Below are 8,871 nucleotides of genomic sequence, written 5' to 3' on the forward strand. Positions count from 1 at the left end.
ATTTCCGAGCGGCTGCCCCATGTCACCTTCCCAGCATTAGCGTCTGTGGTTCTGATTTCTCCACGCGCTCGCCAGCCTTCCCTGGACAATCTGGGCTGCCCTCCTTCCGTGGGCAGCCCAGCTGGTGGCTGGTGTGAGTGCAAGGGCCCGACACGCACACTCACCGGCGGTCACTCGACGTCCGTGAGACTGGTCCGAGGAGGGTCAGCCCTGGGAGGCAGGAAGGCAGGGTCCCCATTTCGCAGCAGCGCACGGGCTGGGAAAGATGGCCCGCCTCGAGTGGGGGCCCCCGGCACGGGGGCGCAGGCCGCCTGGCCCGCCCCTCGCTGAGCAGCGTTCTCCAGGCTTCTGGGCGAGGCAGGAGTTCGGGGAGCACCGGTTCCCCCACCACTCACCCCGGCCCCGAGCCCCACGCTTCACCTGCTCCGGGCTCGAGCCGGCCATTGGACCCGAAGCCAGGACCAAAGCACATTCAGGCATGAGATACTGGAGGGCCCTCGTGGCCCCCAGAGCTCCCCGCGTCACCATGGCCAGCTCGTGAGTGGCCGCCCGGCGGTGGTCCACAGCCCCCTGGGCTCTCCCCTCCCCCCCAGGCTCCTGTGGACGTGCACAGGGTGCGGCCCCTCCTCCCGCTGCTGCTTCCTTTCTGCCTGACCTCTCTGGTCCTGCGGGAGCCCCCTGCCCGCCCTGGCCCCTGGTGGCCCACACTCGGTCCGCTTGCCGCCCCCTGTATGAGGCTGGCGGGTGCCGGGGGGCGCCGGGATGGGGACGCCCAGGCCCGGACGCCGCGCTCACGGGGAGGGACCCTCGCCGCCCTGCCCTGGCTGGGCTGAGCTGTGGCCCCGCACCCGCAGGAAGCGCCGGTGACCCTTCGGGCAGCACCGTCTGCCCACTCGTTTCCTAGAAACCGCCGTCCCTGCCCCAGGTGGTCTCAGGGTGGTGGTAAACGGCCAGAGGGACATGCCAGGCACCCTGGCCTCTGGGTCCCTAGAAATCTCCAAGGGCTGGTGGAGTCGCCCACACCAGCTGAGCCTTCTGGCGGGCTCAGGGGCGGGATGGCACCCTGCCCCTCAGCTGTTCGTGGGGTCAGGTTTCCACAGTTCCCCGGTGAAGCCTTGTGAGGAGGCGTCCGCAGCTGAGGCCACAGCTTGGGGTGCGGGGGAGAGGTGCCAACCCCAAATGCCATCTGTTCCTCCCAAGGCAGAGACCGGAGACCTCGGGACCCCGTGCGCGGGGCCAGCAGACTTCTGGTGGTTCCGACCGCTGTCTGTCACCCCCTGCACCCTGTGTGCTTCCAGGCCTGTCAGGGTGGCCACCACCCCAACTCAGAGCCCCGTGGGGACAGAGTGCCCAGTCGCCTTGGCTTGCCAGCACCTCTCGAGAGGCCCGACAGAGCGGACGCTCAGAAGAGACTTGCTGAGTGAAGGTCAACCTCCTGGTGTCCAGGCCCCAGAACCCCGCTAGGTCCCTGAGGGTGGCTCTCCTGGGGTGGAGCTGGTCCCCGTGCCGTCACCCCCAAGCCCAGGGCCAGCATACGGTTCAGGGACCCCGGGCGGTTGGTGACAAGAGGCCCCGCGAAGAAAGCCCCCTCAGAGGGGAGAAGGCTCCAAGAAGGGATGGGCGTGTGCGTTTGGGGCCACTGCCCCGAGAGGAAGGAGAGCTGGGAGCGGGGCTGGGGCGAGGCCAGCCCGGGGTGGGGGGAGAGGGCAGCTGCAGGAAGGGGCCTGGCCCTGCCCGGGAGGCCTTGGGCTTCCCACAGTGGGGCAGGGAATGGGCTCCATCCAGGCGTGGAGACCCCGCCCATCCCCAGGACCCCCTCCTCAGGGCGTGGGCACCATCGGGCCTGCCTGGCACCGGGCCTGACTCCGTCTCTGTGCCCGCAGCCCGCTGCAGGCCAAGGGGAAGCCTGCGGCATGCCTTTCCGGCCCCCCAGGAGGAGCTTGTGTGGGGCGGGGGGCGGGGAGGCCTAACCACACACACCATTTGCTGAGGCTGCTGCCCAGCTGTCGGGCCTCACCCCCCCGAACCCCCCCGCCGAGAAGACAGCCTCGGCCCATTTGGCATTTGTGCCCCCGACCGACCGAAGAGACCCCGTGGCTTCTGGTTTCCCAGGGAGCAGGCTGATGCTGGGAGGGGGAGGATGAGAGAGAGGCTGGGGGAGAGAGACTGAGTGGAACAGGACAGGGGCCGGCCAGCCACGCCCCACCCCCCCACCCAGGACAAGGCTGCCCGCCGAGGGGAGGGGCCAGGGCCAGGCCACACCTGCTCCCGGCCCTGCCCTGCCCTGCCTGACTCCGGGGGAGGGACAGGTGAGTCAGGAGCGGCCAGGCCTACTTGCCAGCGGGCGAGGGACAAAGACCCCTTTGAAATCGAGATCAAATGCTCAGAGTTTTATTTGAGCTCCTGGGAGAGGCAGCGGGTTTCGGGGCCTCACTGTATAATGGTGGGGGGGACAGTTGAGGCTGGAACTGCCTCTGAAGGTCCACTTCAGAGGCCTGTAGGATCCTGGGAGGACTTCCGCAGACCCGTCCCTGGCCCCGGGGGGTCACCAGGCTGGAGGGAGCTGGTGCTTCCACACACAGGGCGAGGCCAGCAGGCAACTCCTGGATGGGCAGAAATGTGATGGGAGCAGCGGCTCGGAAACTGCACGTGGGTGATGGCGCAGGGCTTGGGGGAGGGCTCCCGGGTCAGGATGGAGCCCGGAGCACAGGTGGGGTTTGGCCTGGGGGCCCCATCAGTGTAACGCAGAGAGGAAATCACTTCCCCTGTTCTGGACGCTCAGGGCAGGCCCTCCCTCCCTGGCATTCCCGGCCCACAGCCACCTCTGCTTGGCATCCCAGCCCCAGCGAGCTGGCTCCTGGGCCAGCACTTGCATCTCTCCCTTCTGGCCCCCTGGGAACCATCCAGCTGCGTGGTCCATGGGGGACTGGCCAGCCACCCTCAGGGTGGCGACGTCAACGTCCCAGCCCTGCCCACAGAGCCTCTCGGGGCACACACTGGCTTCCTCTCTCATCGGCCACCCGTTCCACCTGCCTTGATCCCTCTCCTGGGAACGTGGGCTCTGCCTTCCCCACACCCCTGGGCAGCTCTGGGCATCCTGCCCCCGCCTCTTGGCCCCCTGCCCCCCTCTCTGGCGTGGCTCCGGCCTGGAGCAGCACTCCCCCCAACTCCCCGCCACCAGCTCAAGGTGGCTGCATGGCCTCCGGGGAGCCGACTCTGTGTGTCTGCCTCAAGAGGGCCCTGAGGGCAGGGCCTGGGTAAGGGGCAGCCCAGGGCAGCGCGTAAAGCAAACTCAGGATGGACCGAAACTGGAAGAGCCACAGGCAGTGGGGGGCCCGCTGCATGGGGCTGGGGGGCAGACTCCGGAGAGCAGAGCTTCTAGGGCCTGTGCATCGGGTGGGGCTGCTTGGAGGTGGGCGCTGCTGGGAAAACAGCAGGAGCGGGGGTGGGGAGCAGGCCAGGCTCCCCCCTCACCTGTCTGGGCTGGAGCATCCCACCCCGCTAGGGCCAGAGGAGCTGGGCGGACAGGCTGGGCTGGGCTCCTGGGGTGAGCACCCACCCCATCAGCATGGCCCCGGCCCAGTGAGCTGGGCTCTGGGTCAGAGCCCCCGGGGCTCACAGAAGGATGAGGCTCCCTGGCTGCACCCCGACCTCCACCCTGGGACTGACGCTCCTGCGGGATGCCACCCCCAGGAGGAGGGGAGGCCATGAGGACACCCAGAAGCTTTCCCTCCCTGCCTAGGGGCCAGCGGCCTTTGAAGTGGGGAGGTTTTGGGCAGGGAGGAGGAGAGGGGCCAGTGCATAATTAGAGACGGAGGTTTCACTCTCCCACACGCGGAGGAAAACCAGCTGCCGATCCCCAGGACGGAGACTTTTTGCCCAGACAGGACCCTGGACAGGGTCTCTCGGCTCCATGGCCACCTGGCTTCCATCCCCAAGAGGGCAGGCAGTTGGACCTGCTCCCCTGAGGACTACTTACCTGTCCCATCGTTGAGCAGGAAGGGAGCAGGCAGAGGGGGAGGGGTGGCTCCTCGAAGCGCTTCTTTCCCTGCTGCTGGGGTCAGCGGCGGGGGGCTTCCTCCATCTCTCAGCATCCTACCACCTGGGTGCCCCGATCCTGTTTCTAGAAGAAAGCTTGGTGGGGGGAACCCCTGGGACTTTCCATGCATCCATCCATTCACACTCATCCACCCATCCGTGCCTCATGTATCCACTCATACACTCTTCCACTCACTCAGCGCAGGTTCATGGGGCATCTACTCTTGGCCAGGCTCCGCTCCGGGGAAGAGATACAGAGGAGAGAACGAGATAGCACCGTGGGAGAGATGCTCTCAGGGGCCTCCGGCGGCAACCCTTCCTGGAAGGGCCATCTGAGCTGGGCCTCTGCAGGGGATGCTGAGGCTGGGGCTGGAGAAAGGGCTGGGGTGAGGTTCCCGCCTGTCCCAGCGGCCACGGTCTGGAATGCTGGGCCTGGGCCATTGTTCCAGGGACAACGGGGCCTGCCAGCACAGAATGTGAGGTCACCTGCAGTACACCATTTCAGGGAATGACCTAGTTATGGGTGTGGGAGGGGAAGTGCACACACACACACACACACACACACACACACACACTCCTAATTTCTTGCACCTCCTCCCTCCCAGACCCAAGCCCAGCACCCAGAACTGAGTGTTCAGAGCTCTGGGGAGGCGTCTAACCACGCACTTGGTGACTGGGCCCTTCAGATCAGCGTAGGGGCAGGGTGAGGGGCAGGTTGAGGGCCAGGGCTGGGGCTCCTGTTCCCTTGAGGAAGCCCCAACTCCACCCAATGACTGCAAGGGGCAAGTCACCAGGCGGTCCCCCTTCCTCTGACAGTACCTTCCTTCCTGGCCCTTCTGGCCTGTCTCAGCAGTGCTGCCAGGAGTAGCGGCCACTGCCCTGGTCAGAGCACGGGCACGTCGGGCGTCCAGAAACCCCTTGCCCACAGCTCCCGCAGCAGCCCTCCAGCCTCAGGCCCCTAGGGGGCAGGGGAGGGGAAGGGACCCCCCCCAGGACCTGTGTAGCTTCTACAGCCTTGCACTAGGACATCAGCCCGGTATTAATCAGCTCGTTCTCGCAGGCCGGGGGCCGGGGGCTCGCTGGACGGCAGTGATGGCCTCCAGGCTCAGGGTCCAGCATGGACCAGAAGAGCACAGATGGAGCAGGGCCGGACAGAGGGGTGTGCAGCATGGGACCCCCACTTAGTGGCCTCCCTGGGAAGGGGGTGGAGGAGGTGTCCGGAAGGCTTTGGTGGGGCCTGTCTCAGCTGAGGTGTAAAGAGGGACAGAAATTTGTCAGGTGAGCTGTCAGGGACAGGGGGAGGAAGGGGAGAGAGCAGCTCAGCGTGAGGACCTCCCCCCGGGCGGGTGGACAGAGGGGGACCGAGGTCCGCTGTGGGCGACTGGGAGAGCTGGGTCCCCGGAGGTTGGAGCAGCACGCTGTCCCCGGGCCTGGCCCCCGAAGTGTCTGCATCAGCCACCCATGCAGCCGGCCCCCAAGACCCCTCTGTGCCTCTGGGCAGCCGTCAACGGCCAGAGGTCCTGCCTGGGGTCCGGCTCTGACTTCCAAGAACAGATGTGCAGGGGAGGGGCGTGGAGCCTGATGCCCCTCGCTGCCCTCGGCTCCCCCACGGGCCCCGACGCCATGACTCCAGCCACACTGGTCTGTGGGCAGATACTCCCACCCCCAGACTCGCATCCCTGAGATCGCCCTGTGGGGGGTCCCCACAGGGGCCGATGCTGGCAGGGATCAGCACCTGCATACAGTAGAGTTTTATTAATTAAGAAATATTTGTTAAATGAATGAATGCAGAACCAAGACGTGGAGATAGACGTGAACAGTTTGGGCTGAGCCGGTCTGGGATCAATCCCCCTGGAACCACTCAGCAGGCGGGCACCCGGGGCCGGGGACCGCTGGGAGCCGCAAGCTTGCTGGGTGCCCTGGCTCCCATCTGGGTAAGGTATGGGGCACCTCAAGGCGCTTGGGGACCGATGGCTGTGGCCCTGCTGACCCTGGTCTGACCAGGTTGCTGCAGCCACTCCCCGGCCCGTCCCTGATGCCCTCTCAGGCCCCCAGGGCAGCCGGCCAGCCCCAGAGGCACTCGAAGCCAGGGCCACAGTCACCGTTAACTGAGGGGGGTTGGGGGGTCTCAGAGCAGCCTGGAGGCGGGGGGGCCCTGAGCCCACTTCACACTGGGCACCGGCACTTTGCCTCTGGGTGCTGCAGCCACCAGCCCCCACCCCACGCCCTGGGTCAGCAGGGACAGCAAAGCACTGGGTGTCCCTGGGACTCATGCGCCCTGCCGACCCCTCCAGCCTGAGTCGTGTAATCCATGGGGTGGGACTGTGCCTGAAGGGCAGGTCCCTGGGCCCGGGAAGGCCCCCAGGCAGGCGGCAGGCAGGGGAAGGAACTTGTAAGTGTGGCCCGGGGTCAGGGCAGCCAGAACCTAGAGATGGAGCCTGGGGGGACCCAGGGAGGGGAGGGCAGGGCAGGCGGAGCTTCCCAGCAGTGCTGGACCCCCAGGTCCCTCCAGCCCCGGGCCTCTCTCTGAGCCTGTCTGGGGCAGCCGAGTGTGCCAGGCTCAGTCCAGGAGCTCGGTATGGGGTCTGACTTGCTGGGAGACCCTCAGAACCTAAAATGGGAAGAAGGGCCTGGCCACGCCCACGGGTGGATGGTCAATCAGTGCCGTCTTCCTGCAGGGGGAGGCATTTCCCTGGCCCTTTAAGATGACGGAGGAGGTGGTTCTAGGTGTGGAGTTGGGGGAGGCCAGACTCGGGGCGGGGGCGGGGGGGCTGACTTTCAGGCGGGGCTGCCTGGATCTCATGAGCCAAGGGGAGCCATGGACGGCTCCTGAGCAGGGAGGGCCTGGGGTTTGAGGCTGATAAGGCCCTATGGGCATGGCTTGCTCTCTCTCTTCCCAGGACCCGCCCAGCAGCTGATCCGGGGGCTCAGGAGAGTCCTAAGTGATGGGACAGGGGCCGCAGGGACGCAGATTTCCTGTCCAGGAGCCACCCTGTCGAGGGCCCCAGCCAGACCCTGGCTCTGACACACACTCCCTCAGGAAATCCTGGCTCCGGGGCGGCCCCCAGCTCAGGGAGGTCGGAGCCCCGAGGGATACCCCTGTGGGGAAACGTCCGACGGTCCTCCATCCAGCGCACCACAACTCCCCTGCCCCCCGCACCTCATGACCCCCGTCTGCCCACTGTCCTCCTGACCCTCCATCCTCACTGTAGGTGCCTCTCATCTGCACCGTGCCCCCCACCACGGAGCGACTCCCGCCTTGAGGTCCCCCCAAGGGCCCCCGAGCCCCAGCCCCTGCCCACACCTCTGCGCTGCCTCTGGGGCAACTCCCCCAGCTGCTGCTCCATCTTAGGGGCCTGAGACACCTCAGAACCTGAGCCCCTCCCTGGGGAAATGCACAACTGCACAGAATTTCATGCCCAGTTTTCAGAGTCAGAGGATTCCAGACCCCGGGAAGCTCAAGCTCAGACCTGAGGAGTGCGTGGGCCTCAGGCTAAACCCTCACCAGGGGAGGAGGTGGCCCTCCCACCTGACAGGTGGGGAAACTGAGGCGGGGGGGACGGGGAGGGATGGAGACATGAAGGTTGTCCCAGGGGCGTGCAGAGCTGGGCTGGCCGGGCCGCGGCCTGCTGGCAGAGAGAGAGCCTTCAAGAGGGGCTGGAAGCACAGATGTTCCCCACGGCGACCCCACCGGCCAGCCAGGTGGGGTCCCCAGGCTGCTCAGAGGCTGGACTTGTACAACCACACCAGTGGGCCTGGAGACACCGGGCCAGAGGGCAGCCTCCAGCGGGCGGGCCTTCTAGAGCCCAACAAGCTGCAGCTCAGGCTTCCCCAGCCCTGCCCGGCCCCTGCCAGCGTGCCCAGCATAGGTAAGAGCCTGGCTCTGGGACCCAAATCCCAGCTGCGACCCCCAGTTGTCAGAAGAGACTGGGGTCATGTGTGGTGTCCCTTGGCCTCAGTTCCCCTGACTCACAAGACCCAACCCCACGTACCTGCCGGAGCCCTGGTTCCAGGTGATTTTACTGGGGACAGTGAGTGACAGCCCCAAGCACACACCCTGGAGCCCGGCCCACTGGTGCAAACCCCACCTCTGCCTCTTGTCAGGTGGCTGCCCTCAGGAGCTGGCTGAACCGCCCAAGCCTCAGCGTCCGGATATAACGTGGGGAGAAAATGCAGGCTTTTCAAGTTCGCGAGGGCTGGAGGGACTCCTGTATACAAAGCGGTCAGCGCTCTGTAAAAGGGGCAGCCGGCCATCCCCGCATCCCCTTTCCCACGCTCTCCGTGGCCTGTGACCCTCCGCCAGAAGGCCCAAGGGCTTGCTGGGTGAGGGGGTCACTGATGGGAAGGGGGCCACAGATGAGTGGTTCTGGGCACTTTGAGTGTGCCAGGAATTCGGGGGGGGGGCAGCGGGGGTGTATCAGGCCCCTGGCAGGGGTGGAAACAAGCAGAACATTTTTGCTGACGTGGGAGTGCGGTAAGTGTGCAGACAGAGCCCTGGGGAGGGGTGGCGGGAAGCTGGGGGCAGAGCGGCACCCCCTCCCCTGGTCCTCCGTGGTTGGAGAAGGGGCTGAGTCTATGGCCGCCACCCTTTCCCCAGGACAGATCCAGGGGCGGGGCCTAGGGGCTCAGCTGAGAAGGCCACAGGCTGGAGCTCAGGAGGTAGCAAGCCCACCTGGAGGCCTGAGGGACCCCTGGCCGCAGATGCTCCCTCCCTCCCTCCCCCCGCCCCCCCCCCGCTGCCCTGCCCCCACCTCCTCCTGCAGGATCAGACACCCAGGCGAGCTCGGTTCCCACGTTCCCAGGCTTCGGCTTCGGTGGCAGGTGTTCCCTTCC

At 66.4% G+C, this 8,871-nt stretch overlaps 1 long non-coding RNA gene across 2 annotated transcripts; it reads right to left on the minus strand.

Moving 5' to 3' along the window:
• Positions 1–2,369: 2,369 nt before the first annotated feature.
• Positions 2,370–8,135, minus strand: LOC309803707. Of its 2 annotated transcripts, none has more exons than XR_014293988.1 (3): positions 8,031–8,135; positions 3,980–4,123; positions 2,370–2,603 (listed from the first exon to the last, which is right to left on the minus strand). It is a non-coding gene; the product is annotated as an uncharacterized lncRNA (long non-coding RNA). The 2 variants fall into 2 exon arrangements; XR_014293989.1 differs by lacking the exon at positions 8,031–8,135 and adding an exon at positions 4,235–7,196.
• Between the last annotated feature and the right edge of the window lie 736 nt (positions 8,136–8,871).

Source organism: Mesoplodon mirus (assembly GCF_964341445.2).
Source record: "Mesoplodon mirus genome assembly, chromosome: 1".
NCBI classification, from domain to species: Eukaryota; Metazoa; Chordata; class Mammalia; order Artiodactyla; family Ziphiidae; genus Mesoplodon; species Mesoplodon mirus.